The sequence below is a fragment of the Ictidomys tridecemlineatus genome, chromosome 11 (genome assembly GCF_052094955.1).
Source record: "Ictidomys tridecemlineatus isolate mIctTri1 chromosome 11, mIctTri1.hap1, whole genome shotgun sequence".
Taxonomy (NCBI): Eukaryota; Metazoa; Chordata; class Mammalia; order Rodentia; family Sciuridae; genus Ictidomys; species Ictidomys tridecemlineatus.
In genome coordinates, this window is record NC_135487.1 from 96,521,254 (window position 1) to 96,545,017 (window position 23,764).

A 23,764-nucleotide genomic window follows, 5' to 3' on the forward strand; every position below is an offset into this window, starting at 1 on the left:
TAATAACTATTCCCTAATGTCTCAACAGATTATGCAAAATATGGGGTATAGGCCAGGTCTAGGACTAGGAAAATATCTACAGGGGCGCAATCACCCTGTGCAAGGTCATCAAAAACTTGACAGATTCGGTCTGGGTTTTTCATAGGGGCCGCTGGGGCTCAAATACCCATAACTTGGCTCACCGAGGAGCCTGTTTGGGTGCCTCAGTGGCCCCTTCCCTCGGCTAAACTGGCAGCAGCCCATGACCTAGTTAAAGAACAACTTGCCTTGGGCCACATTCAACATTCTACTTCTCCATGGAATACTCCCATATTTGTCATTAAGAAAAAATCAGGGAAGTGGCGCCTACTGCATGATTTAAGAGCAGTTAATGCTCAAATGCAACTTATGGGGCCCATTCAAAGAGGGCTGCCGCTGCTTTTCTTTGTTCCTCAGGGCTGGCATATCATTGCTATTGACATTAAAGACTGTTTCTTTTCTATTCCTTTGCATCCTAAAGACTCACAGCGTTTTGCCTTCACCCTTCCCTCGTGTAATCACGAGGAACCAGATCAAAGGTTTGAGTGGGTTGTTTTACCACAGGGAATGTCTAACAGTCCTACGATTTGTCAGATGTATGTAGGGAAGGCACTCGCACCTCTCAGACAAAAATATCCTTCCATCAAGATTATTCATTATATGGATGATGTATTATTGGCAGCCAAATTAGAGCAGTCAGTTAATGAGGCCTATAAAGACTTGGTGAAGTTGTTAGCTCAGTATGGATTACATATTGCACCTGAGAAGGTTCAAACAGGGGATTCTATTAAGTATTTGGGAGCGACGATTGGATATGACATGTTAAAACCACAAAAAGTTACTATAAGAACTCAAGATCTCCAGACTCTAAATGATTTTCAAAAACTGTTGGGAGATATTAATTGGATAAGAGGTTATTTACATATTCCTAATATCGTGCTCCAGCCTTTGTATGCTATTCTTAAGGGTGATCCAGATCTTACTTCCCCTCGTACCCTCACTAAAGAGGCCAGAGCGGCCCTTATAAAAGTAGAAGAAGCTATACAACATGCTACTCTATGCAGGCTCCAGAGTGATAAACCTTTCCAGTTATGTGTGCTTGCCACTATGCGGCAGCCTACTGGAGTACTGTGGCAAGATGGGCCTTTACTATGGATCCACCCACATGTATCCCCAGGAAAATCTTTAGAATACTATCCTGATGCTGTTGCAGCGTTAGCACTTAGAGGGATTCAACAGAGCATTCAATTTTTTGGACAAGCACCTTCTTCTCTTATCATACCCTATTCTAAAGTTCAACTTAATGTTTTGTGTGCTACTCTGGACAACTGGGCCATTCTATGTTGCTCGTTTCAAGGGGATATTGATAATCATTACCCTTCTCATCCATTACTCTATTTTGTTAAAGAGCATCCCATCATTTTCCCTAAAGTAACTTCACCCACTCCAATTCCGGGGGCTGTTAACATTTTTACTGATGGCTCTAAGTCTGGAATTGGAACTTATGTGATTAATGACTCTCCTCCTGTCCAGCATCAATTTGCTCCTGGAAATCCACAATGGGAAGAACTACAAATTGTCATTGAAGTTTTTAAACAGTGTTCTTTTCCTTTCAATCTCATTTTGGACTCCATCTATGTGGTGCAGGCGCTCAAAATTCTGGAGGCTGTAGGAGCTATTAGTGACACCCATACTGTGTCTGCTTACTTTAATCAGCTTCAACAGCTTATCCGTAGCCGTACTGCCCCTTTCTATCCAATGCACACTCGGGCTCACACCTCTCTTCCTGGCCCGTTATCACAGGGTAATGCCTGTGCTGACTCGGCAACTAGAAGCCAGTTGTTATGCCTGGCCTCCTCCTTAGAAGAAGCTAAATTGTTTCATCACAACTTTCATGTCAATGCTATGACACTGCGCAGACGTTTTTCCATCTCCAGAGCAGATGCTCGTCAGATAGTATTACAATGTCCCCATTGTGTCACATTTCTTCATCCTCCTACTTATGGTGTAAACCCACGAGGATTGAAGCCATTGGTTTTCTGGCAAATGGACGTAACTCACGTGCCTGACTTTGGCAACCTCAAATATGTACATGTTTCTATTGACACATACTCTGGAAGTATTCATGCTTCTGCTTTATCGGGAGAAAAGGCACGTAATGTTATTACTTATTGCTTAGAGGCATGGGCAGCATGGGGTGCACCTGCATCCCTTAAGACTGATAATGGACCTGCTTATACTGGCAGACAGTTTACATCTTTTTGTTCTACTATGGGAGTACAACTTGCTCATGGGTTGCCTTACAATCCTCAAGGGCAAGGCATTGTTGAACGTGCCCACCGCACCTTAAAAGAAACCTTAGAAAAACAAAAAGGGGGAGCTGTGGTGAGCCATTCCTGCGGACTGTGGTCGCCATTACATGATGGCGCTGGCTCTGCTGTGGTCTGTGAAGGACAACTCCATATTAAAGAGAGTTGGCGTGTTGTCAGCCCCTTATCAGAGAAAGTTGGCGTGTTGTTTTCTAGCACCCTGTGAGAAGGGTACACGTGGCAGCTTCGCATTGGGGTTCACGGTGCTTTATTAAGGCTGGGAGGGGCATCCGAAGTTTAGTAGAAGAATTATTAGAAGAATATCAAGGGCCTGAATAAACTGCTGAAAGAAGATTCCTGAGTCGCATCTTCCTTGCGGGCAAGGGGGGTCGCGACATTTATGGTCAATATTATGATGTGCTAAGGCATCACCAAGGATGCATGGGCATGTCAATGACAAAGGACCTTTTCAACAAAGGGTGATGAGAAAACAGATAAACATTTAGAAAAGAATGGAGTCAGACTTCCTTCCTCACTTCATATACACAAACATGTGTACACACATACACGTGTACACACATACACAGTCACCCTCAAAATATATCACAGAACTCAATGCAAAGCTAAAACTGCAAACTCTTAGAAAATACATAGGAATGCATCATTTTGGCCCTACATTTAGTAGTGGTTACTAATATAGGCATCAGTTAAGTAACAAAAGAAATAATAAGTAACTTGAACTTTGTTGAAAATAAAGGCTTTTTAGCATCAAAGAATGCACTAAAAAATTGAATTGAGAACTCACAGAATGGGAGAAAACATTTGCAAATCATAAATTATAACTTAGAAATGACTGTTACCCCAAATATACAAATAACTGTTACAACTAAGCAACAAATAAAATCCAAAAAAGTGTCCAAATATATGAATATGCACTCCTCTAAAGATCATTATGTTTTCAAAAGAATCACCATTTATTATTCATCACTAAGGTATTGCAAATCAAAGTCAAAATAAGAGACAAATTAATGGCTAGAAGAATGGCTACAATCAAAGACATGGACAATAACATATGTTCTCAGAGAAAAAAAAACCACACAGTTACCTGGGGAAGGAAAGATAAAGGATGTGGCTGCTTTCTAGCACAGAATGGCAACAGCTTCCATGTTACAGACTTAATAAGTGATCCAGCAATGCCATTCCTAGGTGTGGGAAACAAAGGTAGACATGCACACAAAAGTTTGTATATGAGTGTGTTGTCATCAATGTTACTCAAATAGCTAAAAAGTACAATTGACTCAAATAACAAAATAGATTAATAAATACAGCATATCCATCTAATGGAATGTTGTTCTCCAATAGAAAGGAATAGAGTACTGATTCACATGATTGAATCTCGAAAATATTAAGGTAACTCAAAGAAGCCATTCACAAAAAGTCAGGGTCTAACTAAGATGCTGAAGGCCCTGATTTTATCCTTGATGAAGGAAGGGCCACCTGGCACTTTGTCCCATGTGCGTACAGCCACTCACCTCTCCAGGCACAGTTAGAGACAGGCTTACTGACAAGTTCCTAGAAGAAGCCAGGTTTCAAAGCATGCTTTCCATGGTTCCTCCCCCATGTTCACTGGGGCCGCAATTCCTTTCAACACCTGTTCCTCCAGCAGGTCATCCAGACAGAAGGCATCATATTTCAGAATATTTCTTGTCATGCCATTCCTTTGCCCTGCCTAGACTTCTCCATTCCTGCCTTCCTCTGACCCTCACAAGAGAGCCATAATCAAGGTTGCTCAGGGCATAGCTCACTTCTCTCAGGCAACAGACCCTGCAATCCCCAGGTGGTGCTGTTCTTAGAGGCATGGGCTAATGTTAGAGAGGGGACTTAGGAAAAAGTGAATCATGTAGTTTATATCACTAAATTTTCCTATGGGTAACTAAAGTATATTCATATTTTCAATAGAGTTTTACATGTCCCAAAGGAAGTTTTAATTTCTTATTTCCAGGAATTTTTCACTTTTAAACACTCTCAGAATAGGAGGCCACATTTTTCATATTTTTGACCTTCATAAAGTTGTATGTTGAAAAAAAGACAAGAAAATAAAAGTTGCAAATTGTCCTTTTTCCCAATATTAATATAGCTAATGGCATAATGACTCATTCATTCAAAATTTCAGGCAAGAATTTATGAACACCATTCCATCACCAACCAAGCCCTCCTAAATGAATCCTCAAATGAACACCTCACCAGACTGGATATCCCAGGATGTGGCACCACCTAAAACACTTATTGAAATCAGGCCACCTGCCATCCTCACTGAGAACCCACCTCAGTGAGAACTCACAGCTCCCTCACTGGCACACCTCAGTTGTTTATTTTCCACTTTAAAAGTTTTATTGTGGCTAAAATATACATGATGTGAAATTTTCCATGTTAACCATTTTTTAAAAATATTTTTTTAGTCCTAGATAGACACAATAACTTTATTTATTTATACATGATGCTGAGTATCAAACCCAGGACCTCGCAGGTTTCAGGTGATCACTGTATTTCTGGGTTAAAACCCAAGCCCTCAATTTTTTTAACCACTATCCTTTTACTCAATATCAGTACTCTCAGGTCCATAGCTATTTGAGGAATATTGATATCCCTGGGTATATGAATTTACTTCATTAAATGAATTCTACAATACCCATTTTCTCTGTTGTAGAAGGGTAGATGCTGGCCAAGTGCTAGGAAACATTTCAGGCCTTTGATAAAACCACTATAGAATCAAAGAATCTCTATAATGAGTAAAACATTATAAATAATTAAGGTCTAATTATTGTTGTTATCTATTTTGGCTTGATTTCTTTGATAAGAGAGATATACCCATTTCCTTTATAGATTATTGTTTGTGGTTATTAAAACATAATCATGGGCTGGGGTTGTGGCTCAGTAGCAGAGCACCTGCCCAGCATGTTTGAGGCACTGGGTTTGATAATCTGTACTACATATGAGTGAATAAATAAAGTAAAATCTATCAACAACTACAAATCATTTATAAATAAGACACTTAATCATATACATATTAGTTTCCTTCACTGTTGCTATATTTCTCCACATAAATCATGTAGAAAAGACTATTCTTTTAATGATGACAGCTCAAATATCAGGATCAGGATTCTTTTTTAAAAATATTTACCTTTAAGTGTAGTTGAACACAATACCTTTATTTTGAGTATTTATTTTTATGTGGTGCTGAGGATTGAACTCAGGGTCTCACACCTGCAAAGCAAGCGATCTACCATTGAACCACATCTCCAGCCCATGACTTTTCTTTAGTTATGAGAATTTTGATTTGTACAATAAAAGCCCAATTATTTAGGTAAAGTGCACATAAATATGTACTGTGTATATGACTTCATTTTTGGAATGAATACTTCCTTATTTTTCTATAAATAAGATTTTAATATTGTTTTATTTTATTTAACTTTCATTTTCAGAGCTGTAAACAAAGTTGTAACCTGATTCAATAAATGGTGTCATATTTAGAAGGGCCTTTCAGGTTTTTCTTCTGAAGGTATAACTTTTTATATGACTGTGTCATGGTATTTAGGCATTTCAGTTCTGTTTTCAATCTGAAATTACTTTATTTTCAGTTTCTTGGGGTAAAACATGAAATATACAAGCAACTATTATCCTGTACATATTAGGGTAGAAGTAACTCTGGATTAACATCAGTGGGGGATCATCAGTCCATTTTATTAGATCATAAATGTAGACTTGTCTTCCACTCAGAGTGAGTAATGTTTTATGCTGTAAAGTAAATATTATAGGATTGATTTAACTACCAGTGTTACTCTTGAGGGAAAACAGATTAGATTTATATAACTTATAGAGTTTCTTTTTCAATGCCCAACTTTTTTTGAATTTAAATTATTCACGGGCTCAAGTATAATTGAAAGTCTTCACTGTTCATCCATTGTGATAAAGCTGCTTCTTATATTTAAGAAGAAAATTATATCTAAATTTATATTAGATTTAAATGTATACTCTTTACAAGAATCTAAAGAGCATATTTAACACTTGAAAAAAAAGCTTTAACCACTAATTCTTAATTAAGGTATTTTTAATAAGTGTTCTTTCTTTGTCTCTATCAGGGAAACATTGCTCAAAGTGTCCTCTCAGGAAGGACTGGTGCAGTTTTGTAAATTGTTATTTATTTGCAATAATATAGAATTTGAGATTAAGGACTTCAAACATTTATGGTAGATTAGCAGAGTCATTTTATGACTATTGAATCTAACAATAACAACATTTGGAGTTATGTCTTTGTTTCTTCATTTCACTGTCCTAATAATTCATTTCCATTTTACAAATTTTTCACTTAAAACAAAACAAAGACTAGGACACTCCCCTTATCAGTGAACCACAGCAAAATGGGTATAAAATAAAAAAGATGTAAGGGGAAACAAGGACAGAGTGAACTTAAATTATGATTTCCAATTTCTACAAGTTTTCTGAGAACTGAATTTTTTTTTTATATTTGAAATCTCCTATGTCCATGACATATATAGTTGTGTTTTCTGATTTACTCTTAATGTACTCTAGAGTATTCTTTTTTAAAGGGAAAACTAGCTGATTTTTATCATTAATGCCAAACAAAACTTTAAATCAATTAAAATATTTCATTAAGCATGAAGTTACTTTCACATTTGCTACAATCACAGTAAATATGTTTCTTTGTATAAAGGGACAGCATTTGTTTGAAGTTTAAAATATCCCCAACTGCAAGATTACATATATAAAACTCCATTTGCTGCTCATATAATTGTACATTAATCAAATTAAGTGTTATAATCTCTAGAATAAGATAAAATGGAAATAATTTACTCATGAGATTCATATTTAAAAATCTTTATTTACAAAATACTATCCTAAAAATTATATTTCCATTAAGCTTCAAATGGAGCAAAAGTATAATCACGTCAAATAAAGCAGTTACTTAAACTAAAAATGAGAGATAAATTACTTTTGAAGGCAGATAAAAAATATTCTCAGGTTTTTTGTTGTGCTTCTGGATGTGCAGTACCAGGCTCATTTGAAGGTGGACTCAATCCTTAAGGGAATTCATTTCCACTTTCAGGTGGGGGGAGATAATGAGGAAAACACCATGGTCCCTTTGAGAATGGAGGGGGTGGTGGGCCCAGTGGAAAATATTCTTGAGATGCTCCATACATGTTTCCTGGAGGAGGTGGAGGGAAAAAATTTCCTTTTCTCATGAACTGACTACTTGGTTCCACTGGAAACAATGGATGTCTAATTGGAGGGAAAGGTGAGAAAGCAAAGCCAGAGCCAGTTGCTTCATTTTCAGCAGGGAGAGATGAATCAGGCACATTGGAATCACCAAAAGCGACTTTGGTATCATTTCTACTGGATTCCATGTCTGAAGATAAAGGCCCATCCATTTGATCCAAAGACATCATAGTGGAACTTTTGAAATCTGCTGATCCAGATGGTCTACCATAATTAGAATAACATCCACCTTGCCTTGTAGAGGAAGCTGTAGATCAGAATATGGTTGGCCTGGTGGAGGGATCATTATCCTATGAGCCTGTTGACATAGAGGTGCCAGGGGCCCAGTGTCAGAAGGTGCTCTCTGAGGATCAGTTAACATATCAGTTTGCTTCTCTTCTTTCATTGCTAGTTAGATGGTCGGGAGAATTCTCTGGGCCCCTTGAGCCCCTTCTTTCTCTCACTGGCACCAAAGGAGAGAGTCTGAGAGGACCCTTCTTTTCCAAAAGAGAATCTCTCACTTCAGATGAAGGTTGACCCAATGGTGAGGGACCATTTGAGGAATGCTCTCTGCCAGAAGCTGTATTTGAAACATCAAGTGTAGATTGATCTTTTTTTCAGCAAGTTTAAACTTGAATTCCATTTCAGTTAATTTTTGTTTGTTGTGAGCATTTTGTTCCCTTAAATCATTGAGGTATCTTTCAGCACTTTGAGCTGCCAACTCATTACCATGTGCTTTTTTCTCATAGTACATAACACGTCCCTGATAAAAATGAATGGTTCTCTCGAATTCTTCTTCAAGATCTTTGGCTCGATTTCTATAGGTCTCCAGTAATTTAGTTGTATGGCTGATCTTTTCTTCCACTTTGGAAAGTTTCTCCTCTTGCTCTACCTGAAAATTTTCCTCTTTTATTAATTTTCTTTGGAGTTCCATTACATTTTCTTGATATAGTTCCATCATGACTTTAAGTTTTTGCTGAAAATTCTGATTCTCACTTTCAAACTGTGTATTTTCTGCTTGAAAAGATGCTTTTTTTGTCTTAAGATTTTTAATATGTCCAATAATGTATTTCTTTGTTTCAATTACTTCAGATAATAAAGTAGAAATTTGATTTCTTTCTCTTTCTAAAATTATAAAATTTATAGTTTTTTCAAAACCTCTTTTGGCTGATGTTCTAAGTGATGCCCAATTTCTGATTCACTCTCCATTTCCAAATTCAAGTTATAATAATTAGTTAGGACTTTTGCAAGCACAGGAGCCCAATCTTTTATCTGTAGCAAGTGTTAAGTCAGAGACTTAATGTGACTTTCTTTATCTTCTAAAACTTGTTCTTTATGTATTTTAGAGTGTTCAAATGTCATTTTATGTTTATTGAGGCCATTCACTTTCTCTTTCCATACCTCAACTTCTTGTAAAAGCTATTTCTGACTTGCCTGAAGTTAAGAATTTTCATTTAAAGCCTCTTTTATTGCTTACTGTAACTGCTTCTTTATTCACTTTAAATATTCTCAAGGTTATTTTAGCTTGAGATTTGAGGGACTTTGATTCATCTTATAGGGACTTAATTCTTTTTAATATATCCATCATCAATTCTTTTTTTTTGAAAATGTTTAGTTTTCTCTACTTTTAGCTCTTTTTCTAGAAAGAGTATTTCATTATCAAGTTTAGATATGGACCTAGCCAGAGTTTTCATATATGGTCTCCAGATTTTCTGCTTCTATTGACTTCTTCTCCAAAATGGCATCCTTTAAAGATGACTCTAAGCCTTCATATACTTTTTGAACAAGACTAACTTTTCCAAATAGTTTACATTTTTCTTCCATTAGTCCAGAAAAGTGTAGAGCAAGCTTTTTTTCTCTTCTCATGTAACACCTGCTTCTCACAGACAGATAACTTCTAAAAAGAGAGAGAGAGAGAGAGAGAGAGAGAGAGAGAGAGAGAGAGAAAAGGGCTGGGGATGTGGCTCAAGCAGTAACGTGCTTGCCTGGCATGCATGTGGCCCAGGTTTGATCCTCAGCACCACATACAAACAAAGATGTTGTGTCCACCAAAAACTATATATATATATATATATATATATATATATATATATAAAATTCTCTCTTTCTCTCTCTCTCTCTCTCTCTCTCTCTCTCTCTCTCTCTCCAACAAAAAACAAGAAAACAACAAAAAATCGAATTGCTGAACATATCAACAACTCTGATGGACAGCCATAAGGACTAAGATGTGTTTCCATGTCTTCAGACAACACACACCACAACCCTGCTTACTTCTTCCAGGACCACCTGAAAATAGGGATGAGGGGAAGCTGCTGACCCTTCATCATGCTAAGGCTACTTTGGCTATTCCCTCCACAACTATACCATGCCTAGCTGTGCCAAAACAGGGTGTGGACACTCAGGCCTTTGGTCGGAAAAAACCTGCACCAGGCAATGGAGCAGACCATTATGAACCAGTTGGGGGGTGGGGAGTGCTGCAGGCATGGGCATGAAAAGCACTGGTAATGCATTACCAGAGGCCTAGCACACTCACACTGTCTGTCACAGAAGTTGTGGCCCCTTCACTATGCTGTACATCCTGAAGCAGCACAGCTCAAACCTTTCCCAATCAAGCCAGGGAGGAGATATCTCCAGGTCACCCACCCATTGGTTTGCTTTAGGCCAGGCCAAGGCAGAACTTTTTATGTGCCATCCTTTAATGTCATAATATCACCCAGTTTGATGTCACTAAAATTCTAAAGATATGTAAAGATTTTAAAGATCTAGTATATCATATATTTATATTTGTACCACTTGTCCTTTTGTTTTAATGACTCATTCCTTTCTCTTCCCCCCATTCCTTATCTTTTTCCTTCCTTCCTTCCTTCCTTATTTCCTTCCTTCCTTCCTTCCTTCCTTCCTTCCTTCCTTCCTTCCTTCCTTCCTTCTCCCTTTTATTTTTTTGCAGGATTCATGGCTATATTTCAAGGCCTGGCACATGCTGTGCAAGATCTCTAGCACTCAGCTACATCTCCAGGCCTGTTCACACTTTCTATAGAAGCCATGTGAATTATTGCCATAGAAAACCTCTTGTGTTCTTTTCACTTCTCATAGGATGTAAATACTTCTAAGCAAACTGGTCATTATGTATAAATAGCAATGAGAAAGATAAGATAAATGAGTTTTTGCATCAAACAAAACAGAATAAAATGTTGCATGGGATTCTTAAACCTGAGTATTCAAAAGGAAGCAGTGTTTATTTGTGTGTATCCAGCCTCTGTGGATTCTTATCCAAAGGCTGAGCATTTAGTGTAGGGAGTGATCCCTTATATATTCTGGTTAGTTTCATTTTACATACTAGGCTTTCTCTTCATATAACTTAATACACATTCCTGTTTGGGCACTCTATTTCTATACTACAAATTAGCAAGAATGTTCAAAACTGATTTCTGGAGGGCTCAAAATAATACAGATGGCATTATATTATCTTTCCTTTGTTCTGAGAAATATGTACTGCAAAATGTAGCTCTGGCTTCTATTTCCAGCATCAAACCAAATGAATGGCAGATGCACTGCATTTAGGGGAGAGAATTTAGCATTATAATGAGTTACAGTGAGCAAATTTAATTCAATGTCACTTAGAAGAGAAGCTGTGTATCTTTGACTGATTTAAGCTGGTTCTTCCAGGCCTTTTCTAAAGATCAGTTTCTGAAACAAAGAAACAACTTCAAGTGAAGTTATCAGTGAGCAGCTTTCCACCTGCAATCACAAGTGTTCCTAAGTTTCTGCCTGGCAGCTAACCACTTTGAAGACCCTTTCCTGGTGGGGAGAAAAGCATGAAGGGAGGCAGATCTTGACATCTGGATCCCTTGGGGATCCCCTTCCTCTTAGGCTATTCTAACAAACTCCATGGAAGAACCTCTAGTATCTAAGATGCAGAGAGTTTGAATGACCTCTGAAGCTAGGGCATTGAGCCCTGATCCAAGGCCCTTACCTCACTCCATATCCCTGGGTTGTGGTTGTTTTCTACCGCACCTCAAGGCCCTAATTTTGGAGAATTTCACTTCCATCCCACCTGTATCCCCTCCGGTTCACTGAAAGCTTTGATTGCAGTACCTGGAATTGAAAAGGAGTTTCTGCAGGCAGGAGATTTAGCCTTCCAACCAGGCTGTCTTGACCTTGACCCTACAGAATGCAATGCCCTTGGAGCTACCCAGTATACCACATTTGGGCTGTAACTTATGGGGTTGAGTCTTAGTAATTGTTGCCAGACAGGCATTTCTCCCTTGTGCACATGATCTCCCTCCCTGAGGTAGTAGTTACTCATTGATGGAGGCTGAAGGCTATCTAGGTTCCAGCCACTCACTTTTTACACTTCATCTTCCCACTGGTATCAGAATCAGGTTTCTCTCTCACAGACTATTGCCCAAGAACCAGGTGACCCAAGAGGCTTTAAATGTTAGTTGCATTCTTCAAAGGGACACCTTTGTTCTGAGAGGCTGCCATGATAGGAATCACCTGCATGTTTTCTTCTAGACCATTTTGACAGTGGGGTTGTGGTGGGTGCAGACAGGGACTCCATTAAATCCACTGTCATTTGTAGCTAGAGACTGACCCAGAAGCCTATTGTCCTGGGCTAGAGAAAGCATATTTGGGCACATTTTAGAGATATTGTTGGTTAAATGTACAAAGGGTGTGAGGAAGCTTGAAAACACCTCAGAAGACCTTTCTGGGACACTTGGAGAGAGGTGCCAAGAGAAGAGGCAAGGCTCCTGAACCACCAGCTCTTAAGCCATCACTGCTAGATAGCTATAGTTTAAAAGCTGCATTTTCATGCAGTGGTGACTGCTAAGTGGTGACTGAAGCACAGTAGGCCAGAGCATTTCAGGCAACAGACTGGTATGAATCAACAGGTGGTAGCTAAGCTCTCCAGGCCCTGAGTGTGGTTAAGGGCAGAGATACAATCTGATACAAAAAACTCCTTCTTATTCTAAGACTTCTGACCATTTCTGAGTATCACAGCTCAATTCTTGCATGAGCAGAATCATATGTAATAGAAGAGAAACTTCACCGAGAGATGATTTGTGAGTTGTCCATGTCCACATCTCAGGAGTGGGTCAACCCAGATTGAATTCAGGCATTGTCTCTTGACTGAATCCCTCACACACTCACCTCAGGGAGTGCTATCCGTGGTGGGTCAGTAGCTCTAGGAGGTGATCTTGGTGGCTACTGTGTGCTGTCCCCAGTGGCAGGATTTTGCACTCACTGTGATCTGCCATCCTCCTAAGGGCCTTGGGTAAAGGTGATCTGCATTGTATAGGAGAGAAAATAAAGCCCCAAGGTGTGCTGGGATTTGGCAATGAGCACACAATTAGTAAGCATCAAACAGGGACTGGAGCAGGGCATCTACAAGCTCTTTGTTCATGGGCCTGGATGGGGAAGCTCTCAGAAATCAGGAGTAGATCTGCCTGTGTGGGAGGGAGATGGAGGTGGAAGGTGAAATCTGACCCTCTTCCTGTGTCTGTAGCACCTGTGAGGTTGGCTTTGACTCCCTTGAGTCATGTCTGGGTCCAGATGGGGAATCCAGTATAATGTTTTTCTTTTTTCCCCTTTTGATAGTATCATAATGGGAAGTTGCTTAAAATTAAATTTTTAATAAATATTTAAAATATTTATTGGTGCTGGGATCAAATTTAGGCTCCTTCTGCATGCTATGTGTGGACTCAACATTGAGGTACTTGCCTAGCTCCTGATCAGATTTAGGAGGAAGTTTTCCTATTTCTAGAGGTTAGCCAAGATAAACTTAATAAATAGAGTCAATTTCTGGGACATATGGGAAAAGTATTTGCCAAAGAGTAAGGTGTGGAAGTTTTCTCTATCACTGCCGATTTCTGTCTTCAGAAGAATAACGTTGATGTACATCATGGCAGTGTGAGTTTAGAAGAAGCCCTCTTGATTGCTGTTAATGAGATAGAAAGAATTGCTGTTTCTAAAGTCTTGCTGCAGGGACCACCAAGTTGCTGTGTAGTGATAGGACTTCTAGTCCATGGCTTCTTCTGTATCCAGGCTGAAGGATGACTTTTAAGCCTGTCCAAACTGTTGCATACCAACACTGGTGTCTCATACAATGAAAGTGAGAAACTAAGTAAATGAAGTGGAAGAAGCCAAGGACACTCTAGGACCCAGCATGTGGGCCATATGCTGAATGGTGTGGCTGTGAGAAAAAGGAGAATGTTCTTCTCTCAAATGGGTTATGTGATTCATCTGGCCCATGAGGGTACTCTCCATAAGATTGATAAATTGTGTGTAGTTATTTCTGTGAAGTCCCCTCACCACACTATCAGATCAGTGTTTGACTGGTGAAGCAGGAGATGGGATTCTTAAGAGCAAGCAGTTCATCTTTAGAATTCTGTCTACTGGACATCATGTCATTAAATTATTGGGACATCTTTTCAGTAATATTATTATTTTCTATTTAGACCAATAAACTGAAGAATGAACAGGTGAAGCCACAAGTTCACAGAGATTTAAGTGGGAAAAACTGGGGTTTAAACTCATGAAGCCTCATCCCAGTGCTCACAGTCTTAATCTTTCCAATGTGTGCATGAAAAATGGCCAACATCCACTAGCAGGAGGACTGAGAAAGAGGAACACAGAAATGAACAGGAAGGAGACGGGGATGAAAAACCGCTATATCCAATGCCAAGTCTCATGACAGATGCATCTGTCATCTCACTGCATCCCCACAACTACTCTACGAGGTATCAATATTAACATATGAGTGAGTCCCAAGTCAGATTTATCTGAACGTCAAGCACAGACCACTGTAACCCACTGTGGTGTGCTCCTCATCTTCTGTTGGAAGCCACCAGAATCCTCTCGTCCTTGATCTGGCTCAGCTTTGTGTCTGAGATCTCAATCTGCAAGAGGAGTTGGGGCACCAAGACAGGGACCTCCACCTCCCAGGTTGCTTGTGGGTGAAATTCACTATCATGTCCACCTTATTCTTTTGCTATTAATATTTTTTAGTTTTATATGGACACAATGCTTTTATTTCATTTGTTCCTTTTTATGGGGTGCTGGGGACTGAACCCAGTGCCTCATTCATACTATGCAAGTGCTCTACCACTTAGCCAAAACCAAGGCCTCTCCATTTTGCTCTTCATTTCCTTCTCATTCACAAAAATGGAGTCATCATTGTTTGAAACTTTGGGGAAAAAGAGAGAACCAGGAGATGCACTGGCCACACAAGCAAAACCTAACAACAGCAAATTATGTGAGCTTTGAGAGCTCTGATTTATTAGACACCAGTATGACTGCAAGAACATGATTTCCATAAAAGGTAATTTGCAGGCACTAATTAGTGACAAATACTGATAAACAGATGCCAAAAAAATCATTTTGTTATAAAATTGTGACAAGTAATCCTGTAAACATAATTTAATAAAGTCATATAACCTTGCAATGTTGTTTTTCCTCATCTTACCTTTTCCCAAACCACCAGTAATCAAACCCAAGGTGCAATTTATTTTACTCTGGCACCATATTAGAAGATGCACAAAAAAGATTTTGTCACATAAAAACATATTTAACTCAAGCCATAAAGAGGATCTTCTGGAAAACCAAGAGAGATTTTCACTAGATCAAAATCCTGGTGAATCCATGAGGCAAAGAATTCACGAAATGTGCTAGAAACATAGATGCAATTATTTTTGCCTGATTAAACTATAATTTTGCAGAATAGTGGTAAGAATGTAGCACTTTAGCCTTTTCTTTGACTCAGCATTTGGAGGCTCCCCCTTTAATTGATCCATTCACAGATTCAGACTTAGGCAATATTAGCCTCCATTTCAATTTACATCTTCAGTATAAGCAAATAAAGTATTACTGCCTTGCTCTCCTGGCCCAACATGAAACTGTATAGAAGAGCAAAAAGGAAAGAGTAGGCATCATGTCATGAAGACATATCAGAAAATAAAGCATCAATTCACAACATAATCACAAAACTGCAAATGGGTCATGATCTCATTTTGCAGATGAAGAAACTGAGGCTTGCAATATGACATAAATGGCTAAAGATTGCATACTACTTTTTTTAAAATTGTAGTTTGACACAATGGCTTTATTTTATTTATTTTCATGGGGTTCTGAGGATCAAACCAAGCACCCTGCACATGCTAGACAAGTGTTCTACCACTGAGCAAAAACCTCGGCCCCACTGACTACTTCCTTTAAAGCTTAAAATAAGCTTATTACCTTGAAGTTCCAGAAGTCAAAAGTCCAAAAATCAGTCTTGGTTAAAATTGGCAAAGATGTTTTCTTAAATGTCTGTGTCAGGCTGGGACTTCTGGCAAGGCTCACAACTCAACCAGTGATGCCTCCAAACAGCCAGTTTGACAACCTTCAACTGAAACCTGTCACTTTCTTTCCTCCACTCTTCACCTTGATTGGAGATGCAGCTCAGACCTCTCCTCCAAGCCTCAGACCAGAACCCCACATGCCTGCTAAGGATCATTAGGTGAGTGGCTCAAGAGTGACATCAGAAATCCCAACTTCCACACCCAGAGAAAACCTCCAAGTCACTTGAGGCAAGTTAACACCTTCCCATGCAAAATGATACCATAAATGTACTCCCTGAGGAAGAAGTGATGGCCTACTACTACCCACCAGCCATGTTATGAATGCAGTAGTTGACCATAGATAAACCAAACTCTCATCTTCATCCCAGTCATAGAGAAAAACTTTTGTCATTTCCACTTCACAACATCAGTATCATCTTAGGAAATCTGTAAGTGCATTTCACTTAAGTCACTAACTAGAAGATAAGCAAAAATCACAGTGACCCTAACTGGGAAACCCTGGTACACAAAGCAATGCACAGAGATTGTGAGAGATCAATTGGGTGTAGCTGCGTAGCTAAGACCTCTTCTCTCCAGAATCTGCCCTTCTGAGCAGCAAATCTTCCTCAGCACCACAGTGGATTATTTGTGGAGTAATTTTGGTTGATGATGTGGCTGATGTGGTTGTTGTTATTGAGTGTTTCAAGTTTCTATATATTCCATATAGTAACTCTTTGTCACATTAATAGTGTGCAAAATACTTCTCCTATTTTGCAGCCCGTCTCTTCCCTCTATGGAAAATTTGCTTTACAGAAACTTCCTAGTTTAAATAATCCTATTTATAACTTTTTATTTTTATTCCTTGTATTTTTTGGAGACTTATGAAAAATGTCATTGTCTATACCAATGTAACAAGGTATTTCTTCTGGTTTCTTTTTGTGGTTTCAGAGTTTCAAGTCTTACATTTGAGTTTTTGATCATTCTGTACTCATTGTCATTTTTTGTTGTTGTTGTTTTGTGTTACTGCAGATGGAAACCAAGGCCTCACATAGGCCAGGCAAGTGGTCTACCATTGAGCTACAACCCCAGTCATCAAGCTGATTTTATAGTGAGAAATAGAGTTCAAATTTAAATCTCATTTTTGTGAATATCCAGTTTTTCCAGAACTATTTATCTAAGACACTCTCCTTTCTCCAACACATGTTTTTGGCACATTTGAGAATGATTTGCCTGTAAGTACACAAGGTTATTTCAGACTCTGTTCTATTCCACTGGTCTGCATGTCTATTTTTAAAGGAGTAAATTCAAATGGCCAAGAAATTCATAAAAAAGAAAAAATAGGACTCAACTTACTTAGTCATTATGACAATAAGAATTAAAATATACTATCTCACCCCAGATAGAATCACTATTACCAAAAAGAAAACAAATTCTGGCAGGGATATGAGAGGGAACTCTCATACATTATTGATAGGAATGCAAACTAACACTGCCATATGAAGAATAGATGGAGCTTCCTCAAGAAACTAAAAGTTTATCTACTACAAGATGCACTTCTGGGTATATCTCCAAAAGAAATGAGATACTTGCCACCCATGTTCATGGCTGCACTGTTCACAATAGCTGATATGGAATAAACCCAGATGCTCATTAGTAGAGGAATGGATAGATACTGTGCTACATACACACAGTTGTTTATAATGAAATATTATTCAGCCATACAAGAAAGACATTCTAGGGCTGGGCTTGTGACTCAGTGGTAGAGCACTCACCTCGTGCATATGAGACCCTGGGTTCAATACACAGTGCTACATAAAAGTAAATAAATGAAATAAAGATATTGTGTTCAACTACAACTGAAAATAAATATTTTAAAAAAATTTAAAAAGAATGACATTCTATCATTTACAGCAAAATGGGTGGAATTGAAGGATATTATATTCATAAAAGTCAAATTCTGCATGTTCTTATATGTGTGTTTCTTTAAAAGTCAATCTAAATGTAAAACAGTGATTACTAGAGGCTGGGAAGTGTTGAGGGAAGGGGTAGTAGGAGTTTAGATAATGTGTACCAAAACAGAGTAGATAGAAGTAATAAGTTCTGATACTCTACAAAAGTGTTGAGGGACAATTCTTTTCAATAATCTATTTGTTTTGTGTCTAATCATAGAAGAGCTCAAAGGCCCCAATTATGAGGAATGAGAGGAGCAGGAATATTAATTATCCTGATTTGATCAGTACACACTGTACACATGTATTGAAATATTACACTGTAGCACATAAATATCTATAATTATTGTGTTAATTTAAAGTTTGAAATGTTTGAGGTGAAAATGTTAACTGCCCTGATTTGAACATTATATTCTATATATAAGCATCAGATTATCACATAGTACCCATGAATTTGTAAAGTTAAAATAATTCTGTTTTTAAATGATGATGCTGGCAATTATCAAGAATACAAGCAATGATAAATGTTGGCAAGGAAGTGGGGAAAAAAGGTACACTCATGCATTCTTGGTGGGACTGCAAATTGGTGCAACCACTATAAAAAGCAGTATGGAGATTCCTCAGAAAATTTGGAATGGAACCAAAGTTGACCCCGCTACCCCAATCCTCAGTTTATACCCAAAGGATTTAAAATCAGCATATTATTGTGATGCAGCCACATCAATACTTATAATAGAACAAATCTTAATACTATATGGAAGCCACCTAGGTGCTCTTAAATGGATTAATGGATAAAGAATTTGTGGTATAGAGATGTAATGGAATATTTCTCAGTTTAACAAAGAATGAAATTATGGTATTTACTGGTAAATTGATGGAACTATAGAATATCATGCTAAGCAAAATAAGCCAATCCCAAAAAACAAAGGGTTGAATATTTTTTCTGATATGTGGATGCTAATTCACAATAAGGGGCTAGGGAAGAATGGAAGTACTTTGGATTATACAGGGCAAGTAAAAAGGATAGCAGGTGTAGGGACAAGAAGGATAGTAGAATAAATCAGACTTCATAACCCTATGTGCATATATGATTACATGACTAGTATAACCCTACATCATGTACAACCAGAAGAATGAGAAGTTATAAACCATGTGTTCTACTGTCATGTGTAACTAATTAGAACAAATTAACTATTTAATAAAGATGATAATATATAGTAGTAACTAACGTGACTCTCAGCCTCAAAATCCCAGTTTGAGCTGAAGAGGGCATCTCTTTTGACTCTTCAAATTTGAGGAAAAAATATTTTCCAATCTTCTCTGCTTTACTTTTTTAAAAGGGAAAAATTAATAGCAAAGAAAACCGGCAGTTTTGGTGGGCATGTTTAAGGGACTTGAATCTGTATTATTTTGCCCAGTATTGTAAAGGGAGCAATCAGAATACAATTTCCATTTAGAGCAAAAAAATGGAATGGAGGGAATATTTAAAATGTACCTTCAACACTTACAGTTTCAAATAACAGTCCTGTGCTTCACATGCCTAGAAGGACAGAGTGTTTACCTGATGAGCCCCACAGCACATGGTGCTGCTAGAATCCTGAACAGTTGTGACCAGGGCCCAGGGCTTCTGGGAAGTAGTTCTGGAGTATAGGTGCCATGTGCTCATGCACAGGTGTTTGGATCCTGAACTTAAGTCTTCAGGGTGGGTATATAAATCAGTCATGTAAAACACAAATATTTTGCAGGATGAGCATAGTCTCAGAAGGAGAGGAATACTGGAGGATAGAATTATTTGTGTTTTTCAAACTTGTTTTGAAACTACTTTTAGGGGGGAGATACTGGGAATTGAACCCAGGAGTGCTCAACCACATCCCCAGCCCTTTTATTTATTTATTTATTTATTATTCTGAGACAATGTCTTTTAAGTTGCTGAGGCTACCTTTGAACTTGTGATCCTCCTGCCTCAGCCTCCCAAGACACTGGGTTTACAGATGTGTACCACCACAATTAAATGAAAGTTTGTTTGTTTTTAAGAAAAGAAAGGTTTGTAAAAAGAGTGGTGTAAATGTATAAATAGTGTTAACTGTAATCTTAACTTGTAAAAATCAGAAGCTAAGAGTTTTTACCTCTGAGATTTTAGGATAAGTAGAAATGTAGCCTCCCACCACTTACTCCAGATCACAGAGAGGCCCATGCTGAACACCTGAAAGGGGGAAGACTTATTTCCTGCTGCCAAGAGAAGTCTGGTCACCCACACTCACATGGAATAAATTTTGGGGAGGTCTAGGAAACCAGAACCCAACCAGGGTCAGAGAGGAAAGCCTGGTACTCGAACAGGCCTTGGTGGCCCAGTCAATCACAAGAATCCACTCCTTGATTAACTCTGAATTAATATAGCATGTGAAGTGCTGATTGAATCCTGGATACAATTTTCTCTGGTTCTGGCTGGCCTGAAAAGTAGCCCCCAGGGTGAAATTACAGGAATTCTTACTATAAATGACTTGCATGGCTACTACACATCCCTTGAGACACAGCTCCAACATTATCTGCTTCACGAAGTCACTACTGCTTGTCAGCCATCACTCTCCTGTCCGTATACAATTTTGTATACAGCTTTAAAGGAACATATCTAAACTGTGACCATTAAAGCTAAGGGTCAGGCCTTAAACTTCTGTGCAGCTCTAGTACCTGGCATCACAGTATGTGTCTGTAAAGTAACAAGATTAATGAAGATTTAAGTTCCTGTAAGGCTTGAGCCAATGGCTTGTCAGGCCAAGTCTCCCAAAGTTCAGTTGGCTGTGTGGCATGTTCACGGACTCTGCCATGTCTTCACATCATAAACAACTTTCATTCCCCCTGGAAAAGACAGCTCAGTGGAGCTTTGAATGCTTTGAAATGAGAGCAGGAGGAACTCTAATGGTGGCCCATACCCTCAATCTCTCCATCTCTCCAACAATCCTGGAAGGAATTCACTTGCTATAGGTTTATAATTTTCACAGAAACAACCTGTTTATTCCTCCAGATCAGTAAGTTTGGGAATGACCAGTAATAGCTCAGTTCTTCCCACCAAGCTCAGCCCTCAGCATGAATGTATCCATGAGAAATGGGCTCCTTGCACTAAATACATCATTTCCTGAGGTACATTAAAAACCTGATACCTATTTGTTTTAAGTCCCACTAAGTCTAATGTTATGTACTAAAAGTGGCACGTATGCCATACTTGAAGAAACTCTGAAGCAACATCTATAGCTTGATTTGCAAGGCCAGAATTTGAATTTCAGAAAGCTTAGTAGAGACTTCAATTACTAGGCAATGGAAGAGCACTGCTGACACTATTGTCCTACAAGAAGGCTATGAGCATGACAAAGGCTGTGCCCTCTGAGAAGCAGCACGCTAAAGATATTCATTACGCCAGTTCTTGGAGGGCAACTGCAAAATGCTAGGAAGGTAAGCTGGATTCGTGCCATGAAAAATATGTACATGCAACAGGTCTACTTATGCAGGGAACTGGTGGTTTTTTTTTTCAATAGAATAATCTAAAGGGAGGAGTAATAGTGAGATGACTGCCCCACTGTGTCTGAAAAATCCATGGAGGAGCATTTCAGGACCCTAGAAAACAGTCCATATTACCATCTGGACTCTGAGCTTCTCCCCAGCATTAAACACACACAGCAGCCGCCAGTTTAGGAAAAAATAATCCCTTAAGACCCCCCCCCCACCACTGCACTCTCCCTCCCTTGAAATTCCACACTACACTCTCCTTTGTCCCCTTCCTCCCCAGCCAAATGTTGGGTCACAGGGAAAGCCACCATCAAGTGTGGCAGATGTTTGTAGCTGCTGATCTGACAGCCAGTCTCCATTTATGTCCTTGCACAAAAACCTTGCTGAGGTGGGAGGGGCCCAGCAGCATGCCTAGCCACACACAGGCAGCCATCAGTAGCCAGGGTTTCCATGCAAGCAATTCAATCCTCTGAGGATCAAAACTGCAGGAAACAGCTGCACCTGTCCTGCACCTGAAGTTCTCCTCCTCATTATGCCTGAATGATACAGTGTGGCAACTCTTCCCAGAGTCTGTGGGCTGCAACAGACATTATGAGTGACCAGAGAGGACTGAAGTCCACAGGAGGAGATATAGGGGACCCATGCAAACCCTGCCTTCCTACAGAAAGGCCTTGAGCATCATGTGATTTTGGTATCCTAAGAAAATCTTTGGGCCCAGCTCCCCAAAGACACCTACTGATGGCTGACGCCACATTCTCCGCTTTCCCAAGGGCAGACGTGGGAACAGGAAGACCCTCGTCATTGGGCAATAGTCAGAGATGTTGATTGATAATTCTGGAAGTGTTCCTTAGGGAAGCAGACCCCAATGCACAAGGGCATTTGCCCCATCTCTCTGTACTTCCTTCTGAGTGAAGTATAAATCTGATCACATTACTGGAGTAACTGCAATGGTGAAAAGACCAGAATTTGTAAAATTCTTGATGCTCAGACATACTAAATCCACCATACTAACACCTTCCTGTGGAGATTCTGGCTTTAAATATACCCTTGTCTTGGTGATGTCCTTGTTTTGGGGGGTTCCTACCACATGCAGCTGACCTTGATGCCAAAAAACTGACCCTCAGATCACTTATGCTCAAACCCTTCTCATCTGGCTTTTTCTTCAGAGACCATCAAAACACCTTATCCAAGTCACTGATGGCATCCCTGAGCAACACACCCAGGACAGCATAATTATGCCTTTGCCTTCTCCCTCTGCAGTGTGCAGCCTGCTGTCTCCTTGCCTCAGTCTCATTCTCCTGGCTGTGTGTGGTCATGCTCTCCTGGTTCTCCTGCCACTTCTCTGCCATGGTTTTCAGGACTGATCATTCATGAACTTGTTCAATGCAAGAGTCCTTAAGGACTGGTTCATAAGCCATCTCTTCTCCTCATGATTTTTACTGTGAAAATCTTATTCTTTACATGGCTTCAGTTATTATTAACAAACTTCCAGATGCACCTAGAAGTCTATATCTCTACACAAGAAATGTAAATATGTGCAGACAGGTGCATGGAGTCCTGCATACATGGCATATTTTAAGGGCATCTGAGCAGCAGGCCACTTACCCTGTAGGCAAAGCCCTGGGCATGAGGCCATGTGTTGCAGTCCCTGATCTTGCTCTATGACCCACTCCTTGATTGGTCACTGCAAGAGCAGTTAGCAGAAATTGCATTCATGGCTGTCTGTAGTCTGCTTAGCTATTGCCTCAGTATATATCCATGGTAACTGAAAAGTAAAATCAGACTTGCTTCCTGCTTGGTATCCAGAGGTCTTGAGTAGGGACTCCACAGCCACACTCTACTGTACCCTTTTCTGTGGACCACCTCACTGGACGAGAGCAATCATATGAAGGAGGTGAATATTCTAAAAGTCAGCACCCAAGCTTGGTGGCAGGGGCACAGCAATTAAAAAAAAAACAGGAAGAAGCAGTCAACAGGGCTGTCACAAGTGAGCGCTGATTCAAGGGAGGACACTCCCTATGCCTGCATATGTTCAGTCCATTCTGACACAATCTGAGAGGAGGAGGCCACCAGCTCATCTAACACAGAGAAACCTAAGGCATGAAGAGCTAAAGGACTTCACCCAAGCCATAGCAGAGCCATGGCAGCCAGGTCCAGATTCTGGGAACTGGCCTCTCACCCATACCGGTGCTAACACATGTCCAGGTGGAGGACATGGCCTGCAGTGCCATTCCAAGGGCCAGTGGAAAACGAAAGGAAATCTATGCCCACCAGCCAAGGACAAGGAGACAGCTTGCACCATAGGGTGGCAGCAGCTGAGGGTGGGGACAATCCTCAGGGAGATGCCCAAGGCTTAGACAGAGGCAGGATGATGAGTCTACACATGGCAGCACTA

General features: G+C 39.5%; 1 pseudogene; it reads right to left on the reverse strand.

Annotated features, from left to right (window-relative positions):
• Nucleotides 1–7,426: 7,426 nt before the first annotated feature.
• Nucleotides 7,427–13,502, reverse strand: LOC144368615 (melanoma inhibitory activity protein 2-like; annotated as a pseudogene).
• Between the last annotated feature and the right edge of the window lie 10,262 nt (nucleotides 13,503–23,764).